The sequence below is a fragment of the Excalfactoria chinensis genome, chromosome 4 (genome assembly GCF_039878825.1).
Source record: "Excalfactoria chinensis isolate bCotChi1 chromosome 4, bCotChi1.hap2, whole genome shotgun sequence".
NCBI lineage: Eukaryota > Metazoa > Chordata > Aves > Galliformes > Phasianidae > Excalfactoria > Excalfactoria chinensis.
Genome location: NC_092828.1, coordinates 21,440,938 through 21,466,372, shown reverse-complemented (window position 1 = coordinate 21,466,372; position 25,435 = coordinate 21,440,938). Strand labels below are relative to the sequence as shown.

The window sequence follows — 25,435 nt, the reverse complement described above, 5'->3', positions numbered from 1 at the left end:
CGGCCAGAAAATGGTAGAATGTGGCACAACTCTGAGCGCTGCTGAGAGAATGCAAGCAGCACGAGGGCTTCTCCCCCAGCTCTGCTGGCTGCGGCGATGCGCTCCTGCGGCTTGTCTTCAAACCTCCGTCCACCTGAGGGATGCGGATGGCCGAAGGGGAGATTTCTCCGGCCTGACAGTAGCCATAAATAAATAAATAAATAAATAAATAAATAAATAAATAAATAAATAAATAAAGGTGCCGTTTTAGCCTTTAAAGATCAAATAGAATCTCTACCTCCCGCAATATTTTCAGTAAAGCTGCCCTAGAAGTTCGCTTCCTTCCTTCCAGCCTTTGCATCTCTACAGGTTTCCCTCTATTTTTTTTCATCTGCCCTCCTGGAACAAGAGGAATGCACTGGCCGGGCGCCAGGCAGGGCTCAGCGCGGGGTAACGTTTCACTTCAGATTTACGGGAAGGTGTTGGGAGTAAGAATCTGGTTTGGTGAGTTTGGGGCAGGGAGTAGCCAAGAGACAACCTCGCTACTGTGAGCGCGGGGAGGAGAGGGGGGGACGACAAAAAAACATAAAACCTCCCCGGAGCTGGGGGAGATCCCGGCTTTTACTCCCCGGGGTCCGGGAGTGCGCTGAGCTCCGCAGAGGGGAAGAGGCGAGCGCTCCCCAGTCCCAGCCCAGCCCCAGTCTCAGCCCAACCCCGGTCCCAGTCCAGCCCCATCTCCGCGCCGCTCCGCTTCGCGCAGGAATGTGCGGCTTAGCGCAGGGGCTTTGGCTGAGCTGCTGAGCGCGGGGCTCTCCCCACGTCTTACTTCTCAAAAAGAAAAAAAAAAAAAAAAAAAAAGTACATTGAGCCAAGAGAGGAGGCTCGGATCGGCTGTTGCTGCGAGCGGTAGCGTTGCGAGGAGTTGCTCAACTCTCACTTAGCAGCGGGGCCGGAGGGACAATGCGCTAGATCGCTGCCCCACGGCTTCGCCCTCCCCGGATGGTGCCGGCGTCGGCGGGGCTGCAGGTAGGTGCCGCGTTTTGCTCCGTCGGGAGGGCAGCGGAGCGGGACAGAAGTTTGTTCAGACTACACATTTGGGAACGCGGCTGTTGATTATTTCTGTGTCTATATATATATATATTTTTCTGTGGGCGGGAGGCAAGGAGAAAGGGTTGCGAAGGAGTTTTGGGGGTCCTTTCTCGTGCCTCACTGCGAGCAGGTGGCAGACGAGGGGTAGCAGCAGGCAGTAACCGTGGGCAGGGAGAGTCACCTGCGGGCGAGAAACTCAGAAATTAAGGGTGACTTTCGTCCGTGTCAAAGCAAATCCGCAGCCCCCGATGTATCTGGAGGACCTTTCGGAAGGAGCGTTTGGTTTGTTTGGCTGTTCCTTGTTTCCTATGCAAAGCACGGCAGTGAGTGCAACACGCTCAGGGCTGGCAGGTGGGCTCTGCTCAGCGCCGGCAGCGCAGCAATAGGATCTGACCTGGGAAAAGTTTCTGATGTCCGTTTGCAATGCGCAGATCGGCCGGGGAGGAGGTCAGGACTCGTCTTTGCGCTGAGTGTGTGTGACTAGATGGGAAATGCCGGGGGCTTCTTATTCGCGTTGTAAGGAGTTGCTGTGAGTTTGTTGTTGTTTTGTTTCAGGGGGAAATCTGCACAGCTCGTTTCCTTTTAGGAATTTAAAATAAACCTTTACGCTGAGGCGGGCTGGGACCCAACAGACCGCGATATCCCTCCCAGCGTTCTCAGCACCAGAGGGCAGGATTGGGAGATGGGGCTGCAAGGATCCCCCCTAGAGAGGCAGCTCAAGCAGCCCGCCGGTGCCTCCGAGCTCCAGGCACGGTGCGGCCCGGCCCGCAGCCGCCGAACTCCGGGGCACCGCGGGTGCTGCGGTCCCGCAGGGCTCGGGGCGGAGCAGTGCGGAGCGGGAGGCCGCTCCCGTCCCGGCGCTCCGATAAGGCCGGCCCGCGTGTCCGGCCGGCCCGTGCCAGCGGGGCTGACAGGCCAACAAGCTGTCTGGGAGATAAACGGAGAGACAAACACTCTCCTTGCGCGCTTGGCCTCGTTCTCTTCCCGGCACAGTTTTCCACTCCCTCCCTCCGGCTTTTTTTTTTTAACCCGCTGGAGCCGAGGGCAGGTGCTGCTGCCCTGCATCCCCGCGGTGCTTTCTGTGGCACTGCCGGGCACTGCGGTGTCCCGGGACACGGCACAACACAGCCCCGCAATGGGGGTTGTTAGGGAAGCAGTTGGAGCCGACTGCCGGGTCAGTACAGTCGCTAATCGCGGCAGCCCGGGACGTGAAATCTTTGTTTGAAGTTTTAGAATGTGAAGGAATGCGCTGCTTGCAATAAAGCGGATTAAAAAATGTCGAGAGCCTTGGAATTAAAGTATTTAACGTAAGCAGCAGAGATGGCAAAGCCTTCGGGGAGCATTGCTTCAATGAGAGCTTGCGCTGGGGTCTGCTGTCAGGGTTGGGCACAGTTTCAGGGTGTAGCTGGGCAAACTGTAGAAACGAAAACGAAACGAAACAAAACAAAACAAAAAACCCAATCCACTTGGATATGAGGCAGAACAGCCTTTGCTGGTAGCTGTTAAAAATATTTAATCACAGAAAACCTACATGGCAATTCTTACTTCTGCCATCAGAGATGTATTATTGGCTCCGACAACCAGTCAAACTAATTGATATGGTTTTAACTGCGTTCTGAAGCTGTAGTTGTTGGACTGGGCAACACCGTATTCAAAATGTACTGATGTCTTATTTTTCTTTAAGAACTACTAGGGGAAATGGCCTGAGGGTTACTCCGGAATGGGGCTTCAACACACGTGTGCTCACAGCGCTGTGGGTGACAAACTCCAGCAGATGCTTTAATCTTATGGGTGAAGCAGTAACTTACTCTCAGCTTTTCATTCAGTCTGCTGGTCTTGACTGCCTGTTCATGATCTTCCAAACCACCAATGCTCTGATTTAGTAAGCAATTTAATATTGTGCTTTCTGTGAAGAAATGGTGATAGATACCTGAGTCACCAGATCCCCTTTCTGCTGAAATTAACAGACACCAGTGACTTCGACGAAAGTAAAGATCAAATTTGCTTTTTAGCACAGAAATAAATCTGATGGTTTGATCATGGAGGGGCAATCTCCATGCCTGCATATCAGTGTAGGTATCTGTCTCCTTGGTGAGGAGTTTAGATCCTCAGATGACCCATGACCTATACCCACAAACCCGCTTAAGTCACTTTGAAATATGCCTTGTATGGGGATTTTTAGGTGCCATTTTCAAGGTTCTAAGTCCTACAAACAGGACATTTTTGCACTCCACTTTGGAAGAAGGAAAGACTCTGACTTTATCTTTCCAGTGTGAGGCCTAAAATAATATTTCTCTTTGGTTGTGTTTTGTGTTGGTTTTATTTCTTTCAATAAAATACTTCTGGGTACACCTAGCTCTTGCCAAGATCAGGAACATCTTCTCAGTAGCCTTGCAGAGACAATGTAGGCTTTGTATAGCTGTGGCTGTTGGGGTTTTGGTGACACAGTAAACTCAACAGAGCAAAGCAACTTCTTAATAACCGCAAAGCTGCCTACCTGATATTTGAGGGCATTTTTGTCCTTTCCAGCCTTTCATTTCCCATGATCACAAGCAAGCTTTCATTTGGAAAGAAGAGAGAGTTTTTTGTTATGTATTTTTGAAGACAAGGCATATGGTTTACAAAACATACTTAGGGGCTGGATCTTGCATTTTAACCAGCTAGGTCAGATAGCAGAGGCTAAATCAGTAGGGATGGCTCATTTGGCATGACACGGAAAAAAACTGCAAATGCATGAGAAATCTCTGCCATGTGGCATAAAAGAATCATAAGACAAAAGTAACTTTCAGCTGTTCCTAAAGCAGGCAAGGCTTTACCAGCCACTGCAAAATGAAATGCTCTCTATCCTATTCATCAATACAAGAACCATCTGGAAATCCACCCTGCAGTAGAACCACTCCAAGTGATGTCATTCAGGGTTCATACTGGCATTTTGCCCCTGAGAAACTGGTGAATATTCTTGAATTTTACCTTGAAATAAACTGAAAAACTTCAGCTTGGGGTTTTTTTTTGGACAAAGGAACTCATCCCATTTGAAGGTGCAGGTTCAGCACCAGCAAGCTGAGTTCACTGTAGAAGCAAGGGAGTTATTAGTTATTGTATAGTCACAATCCTGGAGTTCCTGACTGGGGTGTTAGAGCTGTGTGTACCCAGTAGTGAGATGCAATAGCGGGGCAAGGAGGGGCGGAGCACTAAGGATGGTAAACTGTGTTGGCCGGTGGAGGGGTGAGTGCTGCCACTGGATGCTGCTGTGGGCAACGTATTTTATTTCTTAGAGAATTAAGAGCTGATAAACAGAAGCACAAAAGTTAAAGGTTTACTCGAGACATAAGGCTACAAAAATGACCCTTGTGATAGCATTTGGAAGATGACTGCAGTTACGAAAGTCAGAGAAAAGGATGTCCCTATCATGGAGATCACAAGAGGGCAAGGGCCCAGAATGGAGTTTTAACTATGAGGATGGGTAGAACAAGCAACATTTTGGCCAGGGAAGCAGAAAACGTCAAGAGGTTTTGGCTTCACCTTGAAAGCAAGGCCTTCCAAACAAGAACTGTGCACTGCCTGGCATAAGGATAGTAACTGTCACTAAAGAAATGAGAGAGATTTGGGATATACCCATGAGATATCACATGCTTTATGCATGTTGAGCAGGAATCAGTGGCTGGGCTTTGAGTAGGCAGCAGCAAAAGCAGATGAGGGGCATCAGTTGGGTTAATAGTGGTGGGAAAGCAAAGCAAAAGGGTTTGAAATGTGAGGAGAATTGTCAGTTAAACTTGGTAGAAAGATGAGGGTTGAAAACAAAAAGAAGTCATCAGGGCTGGTGGACTGGACCTCACAGGAAGGCTGAATGATGGGACTAATGGGGGAGTCTGATGGGTGGTGCTGAATGGGACCACTTGCAGGGAAAAGAGCCTGGAGGTAAAGAGCCTGGAGCCTGAAAAGTGCATGTCAAATGAACAGCTTATTTCTGAGTGAAAGAAAGGAATCAAAGCAGAAGAGGGAGCAGGTGAGGCAGGTAAGGGTTAAGATGAACCACTGACATAAATTCTCCATATTGTGAGGAAAAGAGGAAGACAGAGAATCAGAATCAGAGGAGGAAGGTGGAGGAACTGGATGATTAGGAGGTGTCCACATGGCAGGGAGGAGGAAGTGAGAGATCTTCATAGAAAGAGTGAGAGGGTGGGGAAAAAGGTCAACCTGCTGGGTACAGTCTGATCCCTAGTAGGGAAAATCTGAGAGGAGATGCTTGATTAGGGTTGGAAAGTCTTGCTGTTGAAGCAACAAGATGGGAAAGGACCTGGAGAGAAGGAAGCACAAGAAGACTGTAGGTAACAGGTCTTTAAAGCTGGAATGTGTGCTGTAGGATGCACAGAAATAGTGGGTATGAGGTCTGGGCAGGTAGCATGCAAGGCACAACTGTGGGAGGTTTCAAGGCTGGAGAGAAGAGAGGTGCCCAACTGAGGAAAAATGGCACCAGCAGCAAGGAGGGAAGGTAGAGGTAGGCATGAGTGCACATGCAGAGACCTGTTCCCAAGGTTGTTTTACAGTAGAAGAGCACATTCAGTTCACCTTAATAAAATATTCACATTGTTACTGTGACCTTAGTCTGTGTCCATGTCATGTGTGTGCTTTTGGCAATAAAATTCCTGCTGGCTGTGGATACTTCAGTTTCACCAGCTCTGGTATCCAAGTCTTTATGTGAGTGCTGCTCCTCACAGGCAGCACTACTCTGCCATTAGGATTCACATTAAAGGTAGTACTAACGAGGTACCAGAAGCTCACAAGATCTTTGCAGCTGGTAAATTTGTGACAAGAGAGACATTTCATTGTTGGCTGTATTCAGTCAGTTGGGATTGCAGTACAATGTGTCCTTTACTTCTTGGCCTTGTGAAGTGGGTGAGAGCAGGCGAGGCATGTTGGATGGATGGAAAGCTGGAAGTACCACAGGTTGGATCAAAGTGATCTGCACCTATTGTTGCTGCCCTGTGTTGTGTCTTACTGGGTTTTTATGGCATAACCAGATGGTGCTGACAAGGTTGTCTTCACCCCAAGGGCCCGCATAGCCCAGGAGCAAGATTGGTACAGAGCTCCCTCCAGGCAGAGCTACTCCTGCAGTTCCATGGCTGGCAGTTCTGAATTCAGCCTGAAGGCTGAGCAATTAGGCAGGGCTTAGGAAGGAGAGCTGCAAGGCAGGGAGTGCTTTGTGGTGGGTCCCTATAATTGGCCTTAAGTTGTGCTAGAGGAGGTTCAGGTTGGACATCAGGAAACATTAATTCTCAGAAAGAGTGGTGAGGCATTGGAATAGGCTGCCCAGGGAGGTGGTGGAGTCACCATCCCTAGAGGTATCAAGAAACATTGCAGCTATGGCACTGAGGGACATGGTTAGTGGGCATGGTGGCAAGGGGTTGACAGTTGGACTTGGTGATCATAGTGATCTTTTGGTGATCTTTTCCAACCTTAATGGTACTATGTGGTCAGGGTTTCCTCACAGGCAAGCAGGTGCACTGAGTGAGCATGTTGGATGGTGAGTGAGATCTGCAGAGTGCAAGCAAAGGACAATTAAGAGACTTCCATAGGAGCAAATTGTATTGAGCAATCAAAAATAACAAGGCTTCCAGCTGCCCCTTTCACACACTGAAGTACTGACTGTTGTCTTACCTGCATGAATCCCAGGTCAGGCTGGGTGTGCGTGGAATAACTGGTTCCAGACACCACACGGGTGGCTGGGCTGTCTGGTATGTGAAGGTGCCCCTTGGGCTGTTCCCTGACCCATGGCTCACTCTGGTGTTCACAAGACCTTCTTTGAGATGCCTTTCCAAGTTCAGGATGTTTTTTGCTTGAGATATATATATATATTTTTTTTCTGCAAGTATCTGTCTACAAAGTTACAGTCTCAGAAAGCAGTAAGACAGACTGACAGCTGACATAAGTTTTTATTGTCTGGTAGCTGTATGAGTCTGAGCAACAAAATTCTTGTGGAAATTCCTGGCCATCCATATTGCCACCTGCCTTGGGAAAGTTCATTGGCTCCCTGTCTGGATGATGTATGGGGCATGGTACAAAGTCTACAGCTCTTGTGGATACAGAATGAACTGCCAGAAGTCCTAAACACAGTTAGGTATTGCTAGACTGAGGCACTGCTGGCCTTGGTGGTTGATGTTCTCATCACAATGATAAAAGCTCAGGGAAAGGAGATGTTTTGCTTGTGGAACAGTTCCAGGGTGTATTTTAATTAATTAATTCATTTTTTTCCTGGTGGCCTTTCTTATACACTGCTATCAGTTATCACTGACATCAGGTGAGCTTCAAGTGCTCTCGTAACCTCCGTATGTGAAGAGGATAAGGTTTTAGTAAATTTAACTTTGCAGCTGTTTGGGGAATACCTTGTTTCTTTTAACCAGATGTAGGCTTCTCTGTATATGCACAACTGTCAACGCAAATGAGTCTCGGTGTTGTATTTTCAATTCCCAGAGCACTGCCCTTCAGCTGTCAGTGTTTGGGTGCCAAATGTTTGATTGGATCTTGAGGTATCACTTTTCCATCGCTATGCCATCATTTCCCAACAATAGATAGGAAATCTATACATTTCTCTCTTCCCTTGTGAAACACTAGAGATGTGTTCTTGAGGAGTGCTATGGGAGACAGGCTGTTGAAGAACATAGTGCTCATATGTGAAGGACAGTAGCGATGCACTTGCCTCTAGCATAAAGCATTTTATTTCTGAATTTTCTAATAGACTCAACAGTGTTCTGTTGTGTTTCTGGTTGTTGTTGCTGTTGTTTTAATAAGTAAGTTGTCTTTAAACAGTATTTGGATTTCCAAAGAATATGAAAGCAAAACTGCTGATTGTGCAATATTCTTACTGATGGGCAGAGTAATAAATGTAGTTTTATGAAAAAAATGCCATATATCCTGAGAGCTTCTGTGAAATCCTAGAAGTTTAGCCTTGTAATCAAACTTCTCGTTGGTAACAGTGAAAATCAGGTAAAGGTCAGAGCTCACCATGAATACTGTGTGTTCTCAAGGCACAGACTGTGCAGGGAACCCAGTGCTCTGTAAGCTGGGATGGAAGTTTGCACATCTTTGGACACAACTTAATATTTTTAATATGAGGGCAACTGTATATTCTTTGGTCTTGCACTCTAATCAGAAAGGATCCTGCTGTAGTTTGGAGCTGTAATTGTGCTGCCATGGGGCAGGCACAAGGCTATCTGCCCCCATGCGCAGTCATGCCCCAACAACACCCACAAACGGGTCAGACAAACCCTTTCCAGATCTATGGCAAGCGCAAAGAGGATCAGATAAGCTTAGTAGTCATTGTGCAACTTTCTTTCTGAGCTCTGGATTCAAAGCAAAACTCAGCTAAAAACCACAAGGCTGAAACTCTGGTGGACTCCACACACAGCATGCAATATGGCAGCCAGCATGCAGCCCATCCTGCTGACTCACTGCTTCTCCATCCTCCCCTGCCTCCCTTCACCTTCTGGCACAAGTGCTAGTTTCTGGAGCCCCCGTGTCCTTGGGTCTTTCTGTCTGTGTATATTAGCGATCTTGGGTCTGTGAGTGTAGTTCCCTGGTCCTGGAGCAGGATGGGTGTTTGCAGTGATGCAGAGCCAAGGGTTGCTCAGCCATGCTCCTTGGAGAGCATGGCATACCCACACTAGGTCAGAGTATTACAGGGCTGGACACAGAGCTGCTGGTACCAGGGGAAAGCAGAAGGGGTGAACCTCCCTTCCACCAAGTTTAAGAATGCTGAGTGACATGGAAGGTGAAGGAACAAGGAATCAGACTGTTATTTTCACTTTCTTTCTACATTATTCAAATCTGGGTTCCAGATGCAATGCCAGAATTCAGAGAGATGTTACCTCCAACCAGGGGAGAACAGACTTCATGTCTCCTAAAACAACACTGTGACATAAGCAGTGCAAGAAGAACAATGTTTCACTGCTGCTTCTATAGATCCAAACCATTTCTATTGCATTTCCTCTTCATCTAATCTTATCTATTCTGTGTTGCAATCCTTGCTGTGCTTCCCTATTTCCAAATCAAAGCACGGTCTTTCTGCAAAAATCTGAACCCTGCCTCCATTTTGAAACGTGGCCTTTTTTAAACAAAAGGCATCAGTTTGTTAATTCATCATTAATCCTTACCTGGAAAGCAACTTGTGCCAAAACAGTTGCATTCTCAAAGCTCTTGTGTATGTCAATCACTGCTGAAAGGTTTTCCTCTGAGCTCACGCACACTATTGTTTGTATACGTGCAACAGGGTGTAGAACAAGCCTGACAAGAAGAAAATGAAATGCGTACAAATGACAGGTTCTGTGGGAGAGACACCAGCACAAGGCTTAGGAAGCCCAGATTTGCATCCCTGCCTCTCCAAGATGATTTGATCCTCTGTGAAAAATGGCATTTAAGCAGAATGTAAGCCTTTGGATATCACAGTTTCCATGAACTTTGTGAAGATTTCAACTGTTCGTATCCAGCTCCCAAAATACACTCTCACATTACTGTCTGAGCAAGACTTTAATTGTCATAGCAGTAGGAGGCTACTAGGTGCTCAGCAGTTTGACAGCAGTATTTAGGGGACCTAAAAGTGAAGACAGCAAAGAAAAAGATGCTGGGGCTCAGAAGATCAGGCTGGATAGTGGAGAAAAGAAGGGGAAGAATGAGATGTGGTGGTAGGAGTAGGACACTGCCTGGAAAAGCTGACAGAGAGCAAGAAGAGTGATGGGAAGATATAATTTGATGAGAAAACTGGAATGGAGGGGACTGAGAATTGCTGACTGGGCAGGGAGGCAGCAGCTGTGGGACCAGAGTCCTGGAGCTTCACCTCTCTGAGGTCTACATGAGGCAACACCTCACATACAGCCCCTCGGTGTGACACACACATCACTGGGGTGACGGGGTGACATGTGGTGGAGTTTGGTTGTGGATCTGTTTGGGTTCTTTTGTTTATCTGTTTGTTTGTTTTTACCAGTTTGAAACAACAAAAAATGCCAACATGAGAGCTATGCAAGCAATGCACAGGTGCATCACAAACTAACAACACTGTGTAATTCAGATGGTGCCAGATTTATATACTCTGTAAGCCTAATTTTCCTTCTGAGGTATAATGTTGTAGGATGATCCATTCTCTTTGAAACGCTCAGTACTGGGGTTTGTTTGTTTGTTTGTTTTGCAGGGCCCTTCCTTGCCTTTTAACCTATATATGAGGAGGAGGGTAATCAATGAGTATTTTACTTTAGATATCTTCCCTGCTGTTCAGCATGTAAATGGTTCATTCTCTTTCACTGCTTTTGTCTGAAAAGAGAATTATTCCTCCATGGCTTCTTATGTGGTACTCGTCTCTTTAGCATTTAATTACTTCACAAACAGTAATGAGCTAAGCCACAATAACCACTTGATACTGATTTACTAAAAAACAATAGAGACACAGAATGTAGATTAAGAAGTTTACTCTTGTGTTGAGTGCACAATTTAGGATGCCAGAGCCAGACACAAGGAGAAGTTTTTGTTAGTTAAATGTTTCCTACACAGGGATGTGTACTTCAGGACTAGTTACAGATTAATGTCAAGTCTAACAGGCTATTTTGGGTGAACAACAATAAATGTATTGTAAACAAGCTGAATTGCTGCTTCCACTTTTCCCAAATAAGCTTTAGAATGACATCTCATTTAAAATCTGATTAAATTTAACAACAAGAAGTAGGAAGATAATCAAGAAATTAAATGTTTGATTTACAGCAAAACAAATTTCCTCTTTTTGTGTGTGTGCATTTCAGCTGGCAATATGCATCAGTCACACTGCTCGCCTTATGACTTCCCAGATAACTGAGTTTTGTTGAAGATTCCCATTTCTGAAGTGCATTTCCTTGCGAGACCTCTCACAGCTCTCATCCTCTCTGCATCTGTAAGAAAACTGCAGATCAGAAAATGTTCCCACACCAAAATAAGGAACAAGCCATCAGTGACCATCTGCACAAAGCCTGGTTAAAATGACTTGGCCAGTGATAGACAGGAACTGGGTGCAAAGTGAGGACAGAAAGCACTTATCTAGACCCAACTCGTCTGCCTCCACTGCAAGTTCCTTTCTTGCAGCTCATCCCCCGCCGTGATGGTGTGGGTGACAGCCACATGAGCATGGCTGCTAATGGAGGAGGCCAACAGATGTTGCAAGAGGGTGGGGTGGTGGGATCTGGTTTGCAGCACCCAGCTTCCAAATACTAGGTGCTCCTTGGGACATCTGGTAGGAAGAGTCTTCGGGGGGAGGGTGCACGTCTAGAGACAAGTGGTTTGGGAACACCAGCCCCAGGCCACTGTGTAGTCTGAAGGAGAAACCACAAGAAGAGATCTCTTCAGTGTTGCCGCCTGAGGGCTGGGAATCTCAGACTACAGTATCTATACTACAGCCAAGAGTGAACACTGGGTTCTTGTGGACCAGAGAGCTGCTGAGTTCAACTCAGCAACGCATATGAGTGTAGTATTTTCCACTGACAGCACCGTGGCTGAAAAACAGCCTGTGGAAAAGATAAATGTGTCTGGTGTCCTTAGCAGGGCAAAATAAGAAAAGGAGGACTAAGGGGACTAAGAGGGAAGAGGCTACAAAAGACAAACTGTGGGGCAGGTGTGGTGCCCTGAGTATTACCTTTGTGAGGTCTCCAGGCATGAGACATTTCTTTCCAGAGAGAACATGGCCAGCACAACTCTGACCACCACATTATGCCTCTGCTAGAGATCTGCTTAATGGAGGTGGTCTGTACCGGATGTATAAATCCACCCTATGCTGCTGAGGTTTGTGGATCTCCTTTTCGTTATTATAGATCACAATTGCCTAAAGTAGTTTTCAGGTGAGGAACAGGACATTGGCAGCACAGCCATTGCTCATATTTCACATAATACATGATGGATGAGATTACACCGGGGCAGGAAACTCTTAAAAAAATTCAGACCCTCTGCACTTTCCTTGCTGTCTGCAAGTGCGTTGCCCAAAGCTGCATCAGCACTGCACAGATTGCCCCCATCATGCAGGATTTGTGTATTTGCTTGGTATTAATAAATTAGCTTAGTAAGGGAGGATGGGTAGTAAAGGGCTTTTTACCTCTTCTTGCACGCTGATTAAGGGGATGGATTTGTGCTGGAGTACAGCATGTATGCATGAACACCTTGCTCAGCTGGAGAGCAATACACTGTGGCGGTAGGTGCCGAGGTGCCCACTGCAGTGCTGTCCTTTGAATTTGGCAGGGTTGGTGTTCTGCCTTTGAATGGGTGAGACTGTCCCTTTCTCTAGAGCTACCCTCAGACCTTCCATAAGAAAAGCCTCAGTGACCTGAAGGGTGCAGGATCCAAGCTTCTCTATTAATGTTAAATGTCCCAGTGCAAACTAGCAAAAGTTTGATATTATATATTCTTCTAAAGCAAAAGTGGACAAATGAAAGATACTCGTTGCACTGAGTGCCATGGACTCACCAGGAAATGCCAACCTTTGCTCAGGCAGCATAAAATCTGCAGTCAGAAATTAAACCTGCCCAGTAAGTGTTGAGGAGGAGGGTGAAACCTATGGCTCCTAAATGGGCTGCAGTGCAGCAAATCACACTGTAGCATTCATTGAGCAAACCCAGGTTGTGAACATGCTTATGACAACTAGAGGGTGGATGACTCACAGGCAGAGAAAAGGACATTAAAAAGAAAGAGAGAGAGAGAGAGAAGGAGGGGTTTGCTCCCCTCTAATAGGCAACGTGGTGTTTAACCTCCTTTCCCAGCCAGGTGTGGTAGCAGCATGCTCCCTTTAACACACCTGTGCACACACCCGTGGGCACTTTCTCTGTTCTTCTGCAAGGTCACCGGCTTTGAGAGCTACAGTGCATGGTGATAGCTTTATAACACACAATGGCAGCTTTGCAAAAAGTGCAGGTCTGATGTTATATTTTTATTTTTGCCTGTTCTTCTGCTCACTTAGTGAAGCATTTTTAAACAAAGCAGGCCTGCTACTTTTCATATTCAAATCCTTGGTCAGGTCTGCTGTGTGGTCTTTTGTGCATCCATTTGTGTTGGCCAGACCATGCTTAACTCCTTCTCCTACCTCTTCTACTCTCCTGCTTTCCCACACCAAGAGAACTAGAAGTCATACCAGGCCACCTTCCTGGGTAGGAAAATTTCTTTGTGTGTTCATGGTTGTATTGTCCAAATACTCTACCTCTGGGAGAATTATTTCACTTACATGTAGAGGTTCTGGGCAAACTCTGCTGGCCAAATTTTGCATGTATTAGTTGTACGGTAGGTCACAGAGAGAAAATGCAGCCTGAATTTTACGTGAGCAACTCCAGTCTGCAAGAGTGGCTGTCCCACAGTAGCTTCTAGCCTCAGCTGTATGATGGTGGCAAAGATTGTGTGTCCGAACCAGTGGTGCCTGGTTATTTGGAATTTGTGAAAATCAACATGTGGTTTTCTGGCTTTCCAGGCTGATTTGGCATCAGCACCCTTGGAGATAACCCACATTATTTGGGTTGTATTTGGGCAAGTTTGTTCTCTTTGTATTTTTTTCTCTGTCTGGACTTTGATTTACTATTTCTTCTCCCTCTCTGGTCAGGTTGCTTTGCGTCTTAGTGCTTAGAGATTTCCTGCCAGTATGCTGCGAGTTTTTAATGAAGAATTTCAGCAGCGTCTGGCGTTTGCAAGTAAAAGCCCTCTTCAGATTTTGACAGAAGGAGTTATATGAAATTTACTTCTAATCTCTTTATCCTTGTCACACCACTCTGCTATGCAGTAATACACCAAAGAATTTCCAGAAAGCAAAGGCTGGCGACTTGCAATACTTACCTACTTGGCTGAAAGAAATAAAGGAGTGGGGAGGTGAATTCAATCTGCTGCTTTTCTGTAGCTGCATTAGCTGGGGGACAAGAGAGGAGAAACTTGGAAAAAATACTTCCTCAGTTGTTTTTTAATAATAGTAATTCTTTAAAAAAGAACCTTGAAGCCAAACAAGCCGTTTCCCTCAAAAGTTGAGATCATGTTTTGAAAGTTAACAAATGAGGCATTTTTGTTGTCTTTATCATGGCGGCTATCAGTGGTACATTGTTAATCCCTGTTAGAGCGGCAAAGCTGCAAAACAAATAACAGTATGTCCTTGAGTGCACCAGTTATGTGCCTGACAGGTTTTCATTTTTCACTCTGTTGCATAATTCTGGCATACACAGACGACACGTAGCATATGAAAATTTCTGGGTAGGGTTTGATCCTCCTTCCATTCAAGTCAAGGGCAATATTCTTCCAGTTCTTAAAAGATGCAAGGTCAGAGCGTACACTGCAGCCTATTTCACCCAGTTTGAAGCCAGGCAGCTGAGTTAGAGAAGAGGTCAGCTGTCTCCTGTTCCAAGCCTGATCCCAACATGAGCTTGTGCAAGGATTTCTTTTGAAATCTGATGGCAGCGGTACCTTTTACCACTTGCCTGTTATGTTCTCAGATTTTGTTTCCCTAAAAGAATGTTTTTAAAAAGAAAGAAATTCCAGCCAGTATTTCCTCCTGAGATGTATACACACAGAAACCAATATATTGATGTTGTTCTACTTGATGTTTGTCAGTCCTAACCAAGCACTGTGTGTAGGTGTTGCATGATTTAGAAAAATAAGATGTAATGTGGGTGGGACTGAAAGTGCTGTTGCTGTTATTCATCTATTTATGCCATCATGCATGTGTGATCAGACAGTGATCTTGTGCAGCAGCCTGGAAACCTACGTATTGTTTGAATCATCCTACTGTAAGAGGGCCAGGAGATGTGTTATTTAATCCTTCTACTAGATGAGCAGAGCCAGTATATACCGAAGTGGTATATCTCACCTGCAGCCAGCATCAACCCACACATGTGATGAAACATCAGCATGGAAATCCATAACTCTACTTTTTTTCCTTACAATATGCAAGATCATCAGAATTCCAATGGGGGGAAAACTGTGTAAAGTGAGTTATAATAAAGTGAAGTTCTTGCACAAATAAAACTGTCTGCCTGGATCAGGCTAGTGAAACAATCTCATCTGCATAAAAACACAAATTCCAGGGAAAAGACTTCCATTTTTCACTTTGGAGCAGGTGATGTGGAAACTGTAGGAAACAACTGAAAATCACAACAGGAAAAAAACAAACAAAGAAACAAAACCAAACAAACTGAAATCGACTTCAAGTTGTGAAAAAAAGCAAAGAAAAAGATTATTTGATTCATTTCTATGCATGTTTCCAAGGTCAATTTGTGCTAGGAAAAAAGAAAAGAGAGTGAGAAAAAGGCTGCTTTCCCAAAAGAAGTAAAGAAAGTAAAGATGTGGCATTAACATTTGATGGACAAAGCATCAAATTTGCACATGGGAGTTCAATCCCGAATGTTCTTTATGCTCTGTGGCAATGTACCTGTGACATACGTAGACCGTCCAAAAATGTTAGATACGGATCTGTTATCACGACTTGCAGGCTCGACCACATTCCTGTTCCCATTGAGAGCAGTTCTTCTAGCTGCAGGCAGTACAAACTTGTTGCAGTACTAATTATTTGATCATCTTCCTCAGTATTTCCAGATGTAAAAGATTTCTTTATTTTGGTTGCTAAAGAAGGAGTTCAGTTTTCTCTCTCTGCTCCTCATTGGTACATCTCTACTAGTAATTAAACATGCCCAGAATTGCACTCTGGCACAGATGCTGTCTCCTTCCAGAGAAGGATGCTGCTTCTACCAAATAGTTGCACCCAAACTGCATGTGAGAAGCAATCCAGAGCTCACACCAACCCAAGCCAATGCCTGGGAGAGTGGCATTGTTCTCAGTTTGGGCAAATGATATTTACACGACGTGGGCCAGAAGTGTGCCAGGGAACTTATGAACCATTAATTGGAGCAATTGGTTTTCAGCACCTGGAAATGCTCACTGATGCTATTTAATTCACTTCTGTGGAGGCTGTTTGTACATCTCCTTCTTTCTTACTGGCAATGATCAGAATGATCAGAATGCTCTTCTTTCAAAGGCTCCAAGATCAGATGTATACTTATTATGTCCCCAAGCAAAGTATTTTCGTTCATACAAAAGCATAATTAGCACTACCAGCATTATCAAACATCATAGAATAAGTCTTGTACAGGAGGATGGGATGGATGATCAAGATAAAACCCTACCATCCATGGGATCTCTGCCCAGGAAGCAGCAGTAAAAGAAGGCAAAATGATAGGTAGCCGCAGATGCTGATGCTGGGAGCTGCTGGCTGCTGCCAAAATGAATCATCTCACTGGGACTAAAATCAAGAATTTCTGAGCAAGAATAAGACAAGAGTGCAGTTTCAGAAGGGAAAGAAGAGTGTGGAGGCACTAATTGCTTGTTTTGTTGTTGTTTTGTAGTAAAGAGGACACCAATACACGGTGGGGTCTAAATTCCATTTTGCTTTAATATACCCCTACCGAAGATGCAGTTGCAAGCAGTTCATTATGAGCAGAAGAAAACAATTGACTTCTGATTCCCATGGAAACACAAAACAAGCCAGTTCTTTATAACTGAGCTCCCCTGGAAGGACAGGGTAGGAAGTTGCTGAAGGTCACTGACTCCATGGCTGGTCAGCATGGCATTAATGAGACTCAGCCACTTGATCAGTTTAGTAGCAGGCAATTCTTCTGATGAAATTAGGTGTCATAATGTCCTTACTAAGATTTTGGTGCTATTTCTATTTAGCAGTACACTGAAAAGGTCTACTTATAGAGTATTATAGGGCATGTACGTTTCCTTCACATGAAGAATGCTGGAGTTCAAACTCCTTCAGTTAAAGCTGTTGTTCAAAACAGCAACTTCTTCTGTATGTGGAACAAAGTATTCCCATGCTACGTGGCAATAATAAATACAAGGAAGACACTTTTATTTTTCTATGGACTATGCCTGCTGATTTAACTACTGTTTGAGAATTCTGTTTCACAGATTAATTTCTATTATCCACAAGTTTCCCCTGCACGTCCTAGGGTGGCATTTTTAAGAACTAACAGCAACAACTTTGTTTCTCAGTTATGTCTAGTTTAACTAACATCTAATCCTCTTAGCTTTTATACCTTCACAAACAGGGATTTATTTGGCTCAAAACTTTTAATTAGCCCAATCACATGGAGCAGGCATTTAACAACCCCAAGGCAAACCTGTTTCAGACATCAGAGGTGTCTCTCAATCAGATTCTGGGAGCTAATTCTGGGAGATCTTTGGTGCAGAACTTGAATAACAGGGTGGGTGAGTGGTTGGCACCCAGTTTTTCTGCATAAGTGGGCAGCATTCTTTCATGGTAGCTTGCCGACTCCTAACATTGTTCTGTTATCCTTTGCTAACTTCCCATCTCTGCTTTCCTTCCAAAGCAGCCTCTTAGTCTGTATTCACAAAAGTCCATCCAGCTCTTAAGAAAGAAAAAGCCTTCCCATGGATTTCATAGAATCACAGAATATCCTGAGTCAGAAGGGACTCACAAGGGTCATCAACTCCAGTTCCTGGCTCTACACAGGACCACCCAAAATTCAAACTCTATGTCGGAGAGCACTGTCCAAACACTTCTTGAACTTTGGCAGCTTGGGACTGTGACCACTGCCCTGGGGAGCCTGCTTCATGCCCTGTCATGAAGAATCTTCTCCTAACACCCAATCTGATCCTCCCCTGACACAGCTCCATGCCATTCCCTCCGGTCCTGTCACTGTCACCAGAGAGCATCAGCACTGATTCTCCACTCCCCTTGTGAGTAGCTGTAAGCTGCCATAAGGCCTCCCTTCAGCCTCCTCTGCTCTAGGCTGAGCAAACCATGGGACATCAGATGCTCCATATACATCTTGCCCTCCAGATCCTTCCCTGTCTTTGTTGCCTTTCTTTGGATGCTATCTAACAGCTTTATGTCCTTCCTATGTTGTGACACTCTAACCCACACACAGCTTTCAAGATGAGGTTGCATAGCACAGAAAAGAGCAGGACAACCCCTTCCCTTGGCCAGCTGGCAGTGCTGAGCCTTATGCACCCCAGGGTACTGTTGGCCCTCCTGGATGCCAGGGCAGACTGCTGACTCACGTTCAACTTGTCTTCAACAGAACCAACAGGTCCCTTTCTGCAGAGCTGCTCTCCACTCATACTCTAGTCTGTGTTTGGTAGGACTGCTGAAGGTCCAGCAGGGTTGGCAAATATAAATGCAGTAACAAGCTGAGCAAAGAGATCAAGGATTGAACCAACTGGACTTTTGGTCTCAGTGGTGTGAATTACTTGGGCAGCATGCAGGTCAAACCAGTGAACTACAGGATCACAGCTGCAGACAGGTGAGGCTTGGAAGGAATGCTGATGCCCATGACACCCATGTTCCTGCTGTGCATGAAATCCAGGGAAGAAAGGAGTGGCTAATACAAAGTGGAAGAATGGACACTGGTAAAAAATGAACAAGAGAGTGCTTACATAATATGCTAAACATGTAATTATTAACTTGAGACAGAGATAAACTCTGGGAGGGATGATTAAATCCAGTTTGAGTTCAGTGGCTTTGGCAGGGATCTTGTGGAGATACACAGAGCGCTATAACTGCCCAACATGCAGGACTTTGGGAAAAACTGTGTGATTGTCTGAAACTAGAGAGAAAGGCTATAAGTTATGGCTAGCAGGTCAACCTTGTTGAAGTCTTCCAGGACTAAAACCCTCTCTGCTTTGTCTGTCACTGCCAAGTTCTCAAAATGCTGGTGCCCGTAGGAGTGATGTTGAGCAAGTCACCCTGATCGAGGGCGTTGCCATGCAGCTATTTTTGGCCTCTGTTTTCATCTTAAATTCACTTTGGAATGTCCCAAAACACTGTCCAATAGCATAAATCTATAAATAATTGACAAATAATCTCAGATCCATCCATTTAACTTCTTTTAAAATTGCAGACGGGTGAGCCCTTGGTATCTGCCACTTATTCTAGCTAGATATAAAATCACTTTTAAAACAAATCATTATGAAGAATGGATGCAAAATCAATAAAAAGTATGTTGCCTGATCAAGACCTGCATGATCAGGCAGAATTCTATTGCAAATCACTTACTGAGCAAAGACAAGCAAAACCATGGAGTATTAAAAGTTGATCCTCAGCAAGCCAGCTTTTAGATGAAAAAAGGTCTGATCTCATCCTGAACTTTAAGCTGTCAGAGGGCAATTGAAAAGCTCATAGGGTCAAGTCAGTTGGGTCACTTATCTCAGTAGCATCTATTGCAGACATTTGCAGACCATGATAAGTGTATGAATGCTCACAGTGTTGGTCACTTTCATATGACATTATTTCATATCATCATTAAAAAATTCCACTTTCTGGCTGACTCTTTTAGCTAACTGGAAGTAAAATATGAGCCAAATGAAAGTCTGGAAGAATAATGTGGTGGAAGAGAGACATGATGTCGTGTAGTGTAATTAATATCTAATGAGTGCACCTAAATAATGGAGGAAGCTTAGATTTAATAGCCCAGGTTTAATACAGCAAATAAAGCAAAATCTTTGCTGTTTTACAGAGTACCAAGATGAGAGCAATTGTGGTAATTCAGTAGTCGCAATGAAACCAGTGAAATTATCTTTGGAAAAATTATCATGTAGATGAGCTACCTGAGAGGCGTCCAACTAAGCTGCAAAGGAGTTAATAAAGCCAATATTCAGAAAGAAGATAAAATGCAATAGTCATCAGAAATGGACTAAAACTGAGACTGGGTCAAGACAAGACTCTTTTTTTTTTTCCTATTGTTGATTCAATTTTAGGAAAACACATGCTTTCATTTAGCAATCTGAGTTCCCCAAATGAGCACTCCTGAGGGTAAGTCTGCCTGCTGATGTGCCCTTGAAAGTCACAGGTTGCATTTTGGGGTCAGACAACAGTTTCAGGCTCACTGTGTTGCAGGTGGCTGGAACACTGACTAGCAGTACAAGAGGCTGGATTTCTACTTGGGATCATTGGCACACACCAAGATTTGCGTGGCTGTTATGTTCAAGAATTTCAGTGTCCAACCAATAAATGTGGGCTGAAGTGTCGTGCTGAGGATATGTAATGAGCCTGGGCAAAAAGAACGTTTTGCTGAATTCCCTAATCCCTTGGAAACAAGCAGCCAAAACATATGTGTGAATGCTCAGCTTCTGGCTGATAAGCTCAGGCTCATCAGCCTGGAAAAGAGACCACCAGGGGGGTGAATTGGCTCTGCTCCGTAAAATCCTGAGTGGTGTGAAGAGGGTGGGTGGGGGTTGTGCTGTTCACTGTCTCTTCCAAAGCAAAAGTAGCAACTGCTCTCAAAAAGTAGGAGCTGTTCTCAAAATGAGTAGAGGTATTTCATCATACAGCACAAACTAGATCTGTGAAACTCTTTGCCAAAGGGTGTGATAATTGCAAAAGGTTTTGCACGCACAGAAGGGAAGACTGGGCAGGTACTTGGAAGAAAGATCCATCACTGGGCAAACAACATCAGTCTCAAGGAATGCCCTGGGCTGAAAATGGTTGGAGTCTGGAAGAGGGCTTGAAGGAAAGATCAGACATGCTTGTCCTGTTCTTACCCATCTCCAGGTGTAGGCACATGGTCACTGCTGCATATTACTGAGCTACACTAGTCAGATTAATGGGTTATTTGGACCCCACAACATAAAAAAAGGAAAGGAAAGGAAAGGAAAGGAAAGGAAAGGAAAGGAAAGGAAAGGAAAGGAAAGGAAAGGAAAGGAAAGGAAAGGAAAGGAAAGGAAAGGAAAGGAAAGGAAAGGAAAGGAAAGGAAAGGAAAGGAAAGGAAAGGAAAGGAAAGGAAAGGAAAGGAAAGGAAAGGAAAGGAAAGGAAAGGAAAGGAAAGGAAAGGAAAGGAAAGGAAAGGAGACTTTTTGTTTTGATGAAAGAAAGAAAGAAAGAAAGAAAGAAAGAAAGAAAGAAAGAAAGAAAGAAAGAAAGAAAGAAAGAAAGAAAGAAAGAAAGAAAGAAAGAAAGAAAGAAAGAAAGAAAGAAAGAAAGAAAGAGAGAAAGAAAGAAAGAAAGACTTTTTGTTTTGATGGTGAACACATTTTGTGCTAGTATACTGCACTAGCACATATTATGTAGGTGATCTTGAAGTGCCCTGCCTTCCCATCTGCTCCTGAGCTGAAGGGTGGAACGGTGCTGGGAGTGCTGGTCCCATAGTATTTTTGTGGAGAGGTCATTCCAACAACCATACCATGGTTACAGGTGTTGGATGCAAAGTATAAGAGCAGGACTCAGGAGCAGGAGGAATACTGCATGAAGGCATGTTGGCTGGGAGTCAAGCAAAATTCGGCTAAACTGCCTGAAGCCATGCTACCCAGATGTGTGGTAGTGCTCAGTTACTTATGTTAGGAAGGCATTATAACTCTTTAAACTAGTCTAACAAATTTGTCTTAGCCAAGAGTACCTTTTTCTCTGGGTCTTCTGCTCACTTTTGCACCTCTTTCTGTGCACGGGGAGACTCAGAATTCTCCCTATGCTTTCCTTTGTGAAATCTAAAGAATTTCTGCAGAGGTTCTGGGTTAACAAATGGAGCCAAGTTTTTCCTTTATTCTCCCAATAAACAAAACACCTTTCACTACAATACACTGCAATTTGTATTCTACTTGTACTTGACAACATATAGGAGGAAACATTATACTCAGTAGTTTGAATTAACTTGCTTATCTGCAGAGCACCAGAAAAAAAAAAAAATAGCATTTTTTTTTTCTCCCTTTGTTATACTGCAGCAATGGCCAGCACTTTGTTAAAGCATATTGAGTCACTCCTACTGCATTGCTTTAAAGTGTGAAGTTCTGAGAAGAGACTTTGGCTGATTCTGGCCCACTGTGTTTTGTAGAGCTGTGATCTGAGTGCTGTATGTGATGATCCAACATAGTCCTAGGAATACATGTCATGAAAACAGAGAAAAAAATAGAAAAAATCACTCAGATGTTCCCATTGCTTGGGAAAAAGTGGTTTTTAAAATACAAGAGAAGTGATACTGCTGATTTTGCGCATACAGCTGTGCACAAATGCATGTGATCATCAGCCTTGAGTTTTCTTTCTGTGACTGCAAGGTCTTAGAGTGTATTTTCTTACCAGCTTTTGTTTGAGTTCCATACATATCTGTGCTGCCTCCAATACAGATTTTTATAAATAGTCTTGTAAATAGCATTAGTATTTTTCAAAGTTGTATGAACTGCTGTAGCATTTTTTGCCTTTGTCTCAGAGGGGATAAAGCAATTTATTTCTCGTGTTAGTCATTTTTCTTAAAACTCTGCTGAAAAGTATTCTGATGCTACAACAATAAGCATGGTATAAGAGCATGTCTGACACAATACAGCTATGTTGGGTGTAGTGTTAGGTTTAGGGATATTGTCTTGAACCAAAATCTGATATCACAGACATCTTGGTGGATTCTGACTGATACAATAATTTGCATGACTGAGCACTGCATTATTTTTCTTTAGATTAGAAATATGAGGCATCTGTGGGACTAGGGGACATGGTAGGTGGGCAAAGTGGTGATGGGTTGAAAGTTGGACTAGATGATGATAGTGGTCTTTCCAACCTTAATGATTCTTTGATCCTATGATTCTACAACTTGGATACTGCTTACACATTTCAGTCAGAAAGAAAAATAGGCCTTGGGCACACAGGATATTACAGAACATTCACAACAATGTGAAAGGGGCAAAATCTTTTGTTGAGGGACTTACAGTCTCACCATTTCTTTCTTCAATTGACTGGAAAAGGATCAATAGAAAACTTACTTTATAAAAATAAGCATCATGGGAATATATAGGGATATGCTGGCTCATCCCACGTGGCACCAAAGGGGGCCAGACAGTGATGCTATCCTCAGACATGAGACATGACAGACTGTTGACTGGAAATGAATCACCTACAAATACTCACTGGCAGCTTCAGCAGAGCCCTAGGAGCTTGTAGAGATCCTGATAACCATCATGAGTCCCACAGGGATGGATGCAGTTTTGTTTAAACAGTGGCAATTCCTCAGCACAGTCCTGGAATTTTAAATCCATTTCTCTTTCCTTTCTTCCCCTCCTTGTTGTCAGTCCAGAGATACATTATCATGGGTGGGGGATCTGCACACCAAAGAAGTTCCGAACCTAAACTTTGTTTTTTGCTCTTTAACAAAGAGCACAATCAGCAAGGCCTAACACCCAAAACACTGACTAGCACATGATGAAAACAAAGTTTCGGTGAGTGTTAATAGAGTGCTTCTGCAGAAGATCACAGCAGGCTCTGCAGCAGTCTGTAGACTGATTCACATGCTGGAATTTCAAGCTAATATGTGGTGTGATCCCTAACAACCGCGCCTGGTACACGCTTTGTTTGGAATGTACATGGATAGAGTTTAGCACGGTAAGAAAAAGCTGACTGACACTGATAGTTTACTTAACCTCAAGCAAGTTAAATTGTATTTGATCTGTTAATAAAGTTGCATTGGTCAAGAACTAGAAGCTGGCTCAGCAGCTGGGATTCAATCAGTAGCTGAACTGCAGTGTCCCCACAAATAGCATCTAAGCATCATACGTGCATGTTAAGAACAGAAGTAAATCTAAAGGATTGTTTGTTGTGTTTTTTTTCCTCCTTCCTCTGTGCTTTTATTTGTTTGTTTATCTTGGCTGAGTTGCCCTTACACGTATCTAGCAGTGACTTTGTTCCAACACGCCATTGCCTTCATTCCTGAGAGAAGCTTGACATGAGAAAACAGCTTACCTTTCCTCTAAATGTGCAAAGGGCTCTTCCAGCATCCTCCTGGCCGTGGTGGGAAGAAACACCAGGGTGGGGAAATGGGTGTCCCCAGTTCCTCCCACATAGGTGTTGAGGACCTGGAAAATATCCTGCAATAATAACCCTCCTCACCAAGGCTCAATCTGACCTGATTCATGGTGGGAGTTAAAGTGCTATATTTAATGAAGCAGAAATAATTGGCAAATTGGAAATTTACAGACACAGCCTAAAACAAATAACAAAACAACAACAGCAAACTCACTGCTCTTTGTTGCATCGGACATATTCTCATTCTCCAGTGTCCTTCAGTCAGTCATATTTTACAGAATGACTGATTCACAGGGCTTGGAAGGGATGTCTGGGGATCAACCAGTCCAACCTCCTGCTAAAGCAGGATCCCAGCAGCAGGTTGTGCAGAAAAGCATCCAGGTGGGTTTTGAATATCTCTGGGCAAGGAGACTCCACAACCTCTCTGGGCAGCACATACCACTTCATGCTGTGTTCTTCTTCAGAGCTGTCTGAAAATCAAAGGAGATGTAGATACTATGTGAAAATATTTTCACAAATGAACTGGGATTCTTTCATGTAAGGGCTGTGCAACCATAAGCCACTAATGGCATTTAAAAGCCCACAAGTATGTAAATGTAATATGAAATACTGACTATCTCTGTGCAAGGCTTCAGGATTATTCCAGAATATCAATCAAGTTCAGGCTTAGAATAAGACAGTAGGTTGCAAAAGAAAAAGTGCAATCCATCATGAAAAGTCACATTTTCAGGTTTGTAGTATCATTCCTACACTTGTTGACACTGCTGAAATACTAACAACTTGTTTGGTTTCAGAAATAGTCGTTTTATTAGTACTGAGCAAATCTCAAACAGCTGCCTTGCAGTCTTTCCTGAGACTCTTTTTGAGATCCTTCTCTTAATCCAGTGATGCTTGGAGTGTTGGTGGTCATTATAATGTGATTTGTCACCTCAGTTATCAACAATCTGTGACATCCTTTAGCCCTCTGAGTGTATGTTATTTCAGGGCAATGGTTTCAATACATCTATTTTTCTGTGTTTAACAAACAAGAAACTCTCTGTGAGGCACTCTCATCTGAGTGAAGTACAGTGCCACATAATGACCCAGATAAGACTTCACAACACAGACCAAACTTCAGCTCCCTGAAAAAAAAAACAACCTTCTATCCACATGGAATAAATAGAGCTGTGTTGGATTTGATACATCTTTTCATTTCAGGCATTTAAATCCTCACTGGTTAGGAGACCGTTCTGAATCCACACAGCTGAAGATCTCTAGTACAGATGTAGCTCAACTCAAAAGCAAACTGTTGTTCTCAGGGAGGTTTTGTTCAAGCAAAGCAGAAGTCTTGCAAGAACAAGCTGCTCCCAAGCGTTCCTCTGTCACATGCAAAGGTTACTTAGAGCAAACTGTGTAATTCCAGTTCCAATGTAAATCAAATCCAAGCCTGCCAAATCAGAGTTCTAGCCTGCAGGTGAGCTGAATTGAAACCCAGTCAACCGCAACTGTGCTTAAAAATAGTCAGCATTTTTTTTCCCCCCGAAATAAATGTATCCATCAGCTCCCACTTTCATATTAATGAGCAGCAGAGGGTTCAGCTATCAAAATATGGCGTCTGCATAGTC

General features: G+C 44.1%; 1 protein-coding gene across 1 annotated transcript in view; it reads left to right on the top strand.

Annotated features, from left to right (window-relative positions):
• The first annotated feature begins 784 nt into the window (after window positions 1-784).
• Window positions 785-25,435, top strand: part of RBM47 (RNA binding motif protein 47) — a 71,979-nt gene continuing 47,328 nt past the window's right edge. Inside the window, exon 1 of the mRNA XM_072335481.1 lies at window positions 785-1,005. The gene's annotated coding sequence lies outside the window, so the exon portion shown is untranslated. The remainder of the gene's footprint in view (window positions 1,006-25,435) is intronic.